Source organism: Sphaeramia orbicularis, chromosome 12, assembly GCF_902148855.1.
Source record: "Sphaeramia orbicularis chromosome 12, fSphaOr1.1, whole genome shotgun sequence".
Lineage (NCBI taxonomy): Eukaryota > Metazoa > Chordata > Actinopteri > Kurtiformes > Apogonidae > Sphaeramia > Sphaeramia orbicularis.
In genome coordinates this window covers 74,613,506-74,617,284 of record NC_043968.1, presented here as the reverse complement: position 1 = coordinate 74,617,284, position 3,779 = coordinate 74,613,506, and the positions used below count along the sequence as shown (strand labels likewise).

General features: G+C 31.6%; 1 long non-coding RNA gene across 1 annotated transcript; it reads left to right on the top strand.

The window, feature by feature from the left end:
- Positions 1–1,024: 1,024 nt before the first annotated feature.
- Positions 1,025–3,543, top strand: LOC115430103 (uncharacterized). Its single transcript, XR_003936872.1, has 2 exons — positions 1,025–1,453; positions 3,169–3,543. It is a non-coding gene; the product is annotated as an uncharacterized LOC115430103 (long non-coding RNA).
- Positions 3,544–3,779: the final 236 nt, after the last annotated feature.

The window sequence follows — 3,779 nt, the reverse complement described above, 5'->3', positions numbered from 1 at the left end:
CAAATGTTGTGAAGCCGATAGAGTTACTTGAAAATTTTGGAGGTAAATTCTCATGTGGATATGTGATCATATGTGGGCACTTACAAATATATGTCACACATAAAGAATGAGGACAATCAGTTCAAGCCACTTGCATTTCTATCCAAATTTTTGTCTTTGTTTTGGTGTGAAAAAACCCATTAAATTGTGAAAATACGTACTTTTATAAACTACCCCCCCCCCCCCCCCCAAAAAAAAACAAAAACCCTGAAAAAAAATGAAATTTAAATTAAAAAACATAAGAAAATTTAGTGCAATTTTAACAATATTATTCCTCAACTTTTCATTTCTACATGTGCATTATGGATCAGATCTACAAAGACACTAAACACTGAGGAACAGGCAGAAAAATTGTTAAAATTGTGCTGAATTTTCTTTAGACATTTCAGGTTGTTCATATTTGTTCAGGTTATTCACATTTTAATGTTACAGGATAGTTTGTAAATGTAAATATTTTCATAATTTAAAGTTATTTTTTGCTCTAAAACAAATAAAAACATTAAGTTGTTAATTCTAGATTTTTTTTTGTGGCTTAATTGAAGATTTTTTTACTTAATTGAAGATTTTTTTTGGGCTTAATTCAAGATTTTTTTTTAAACTTAATTGACGATTTTTTTTTACTTAATTCAAGATTTTTTTTTTTTTTTTTTTTTTACTTAATTGAAGATTTGTTTTGGCTTAATTCAAGATTTTTTGCTAAATTTGAGATTTTTTTGTCTTAATTGAAGTTTGTTTTTTTTGGCTTAATTGAAGATTTTTATTTTTATTTTTTTGGCTTAATTGTAGATTTTTTTTACTTAATTGAAGATTTTTTGGGGGGATGAATTCAAAATTTTTTCCTTAATTCAAGCTAAATTTTCTTTTTGCTTATTTCAATTCAAGACTGTGGAATTTTTGCACTTGGCAAAAACATCCCAGGGGCCAAACTGGACCCTTTGGCGTGCCACATTTGGTCCCCGGGCCGCATGTTTGACACCCCTGCTCTAAAGTTTCCTACAGAGGTAATAATTCAAACAGCTGATATCGTAAAACCATTACATTAAAAGGGCCAAGTTGAAGTTCATGCTGAAAAGTAAATCAAACCTTCACAGTGTCATTCCAGTCTTAATATAAACATGGCAGCTCTTTGTGATAATAATTCTCTTACAAAATTGTACATTTAAGGTGAAACACAAAGCACTTGCCTTTTGTAAAATCAGTCTTCTGTCAGTCGAGACTTTAAAAACTTTAAAAACCTCTTTAAAAGTGTAATTTTGACCCTGCATTTCATGACTAATGTCAACAGTTTTTTTACTTGAATTGATGGTTGTTTGGTTTTAATGTGAAAATCCGAATGAATGTTCATGATAGGTTTGTACACTGGGAGAAGATCCAAAGTGAGAATGTAAATCAGAAAACTACTTGTAAAACTACGGTGGCCCAGAGGTGCAACAGCCCAAAAAATGATCCACTATAAGAAAAAAAGAGAACAGCCCAAAAAATTATCCACGATAAGAAAAAAAAAAGAGAACAGCCCAAAAAATTATCCACTATAAGAAAAAAAAAGAGAACATCCCAAAAGATTATCCACTATAAGAAAAAAAAAGAGAACATCCCAAAAGATTATCCACTATAAAAAAAAAAGAGAACAGCCCAAAAAATTATCCACTATAAGAAAAAAAGGAGAACAGCCCAAAAAATTATCCACTATAAAAAAAAAGAGAACAGCCTAAAAAATTATCCACTATAAGAAAAAAAGGAGAACAGCCCAAAAAATTATCCACTATAAAAAAGAGAACAGTCTAAAAAATTATCCACTATAAGAAAAAAAGGAGAACAGCCCAAAAAATTATCCACTATAAAAAAAAGAGAACAGCCCCAAAAATTATCCACTATAAGAAAAAAAGGAGAACAGCCCAAAAAGTTATCCACCATAAGAAAAAAAGGAGAACAGCCCCCCCAAAATTATCCACTATAAGAAAAAAAGGAGAATAGCCCAAAAAATTATCCACTATAAGAAAAAAAGGAGAACAGCCCAAAAAATTATCCACTATAAGAAAAAAAAGAGAACAGCCCAAGAAATTATCCACTATAAGAAAAAAAGAGAACAGCCCAAAAAATGATCCACTAAAAGAAAAATAAAGAGAACAGCTCAAAAAATTATCCACCATAAGAAAAAAGAGAACAGCCCAAAAAATTATCCACTATAAGAAAAAAAAATAAAAATAAAAAAACATCTAACTTCAACTTATAAGTTTTAACTTTTTGGGCTGTTCTCTTTTTTATCTTCTAGTGGATCATTTTTTGGGCTGTTATCCTTTTTCTTATAGTGGATAATTTTTTGGGCTGTTATCCTTTTTCTTATAGTGGATAATTTTTTGGGCTGTTATCTTTTTCTTATAGTGGATCATTTTTTGGGCTGTTCTCTCTTTGTTTCTTATAGTGGATAACTTTTTTGGGCTGTTCTCTCTTTTTTTTCTTATAGTGGATAATTTATTGGGCTGTTCTCTTTTTTTTCTTATAGTGGATAACTTTTTTGGGCTGTTCTCTCTTTTTTTTCTTATAGTGGATAATTTTTTGGGCTGTTATCTTTTTCTTATAGTGGATAATTTTTTGGGCTGTTATCTTTTTCTTATAGTGGATAATTTTTTGGGCTGTTCTCTCTTTGTTTCTTATAGTGGATAACTTTTTTGGGCTGTTCTCTCTTTTTTTTTTCTTGTAGTGGATAATTTTTTGGGCTGTTCTCTCTTTTTTTTTTCTTATAGTGGATAATTTTTTGGGCTGTTCTCTCTTTTTTTTCTTATAGTGGATAATTTTTTGGGCAGTTCTCTTTTTCTTTTTCTTATAGCGGATAATTTTTTGGACTGTTCTCTCTTTTTTTTCTTATAGTGGATACTTTTTGGGCTGTTCTCTTTTTTCTCATACTGGATAATTTCTTGGGCTGTTCTCTCTTTTTTTCCTTATAGTGGATAACTTTTTGGGCTGTTCTCTTATTTTTTTCTTATAGCGGATAATTTTTTGGGCTGTTCTCTCTTTTTTTTCTTATAGTGGATAACTTTTTGGGCTGTTCTCTCTTTTTTTTCTTACGGTGTATAGTTTCTTGGGCTGTTGCACCTCTGGTCCACCACATAAACATAAAACCCTTCAGAGTTCAGTGAAATGAACCAGACCTGTGAAAGCTGTGAGGCGCTGTCCAGAAGATATCTTTTCCTTTTAATTTCTTTTCAAACCTCCCAATAGTTTCAATCCCAGGAAAAGCCCCTTACTCACTTTTGGACGGTAGTTTTTCTACAGTACTCTGACAATAAGAGTTTGTCTCGCGCTGTAAAACTGCATGTGAGAAGCAGTCTGTGAATTGTTTGTGGGTTAGAATACTATGTCTTGCTGCTGCTGCTGTTTTTAGACATTTCTGAAGCTCGTGTAGAAAGTTGTTCTTTATGTCAATAAACGATGAAATGTGTTATGGGGGCGGGATCTGATGTCGACTGCACATGAGACATCAGCTCTTCCCATAACAGAATATCAGAAATTCTCTTTTGATCATTCATACTCATTCTTATTTAGTCTAATTTATATTGTGTGTGACTTTTACTTTACAAGAGAGAGTCAAGAAGTTCTCAGACGAGCGCTATGGGGATGAAACTTGGATCTACCAGTTTGACCCAGAGAACAAAATTCAATTAAAAGAGTGACATCCACAAAGAGCAGCTGGAGGCAGAGAGAGATGAATCAATCAATCAATAAATCAATAAATAAAAAAA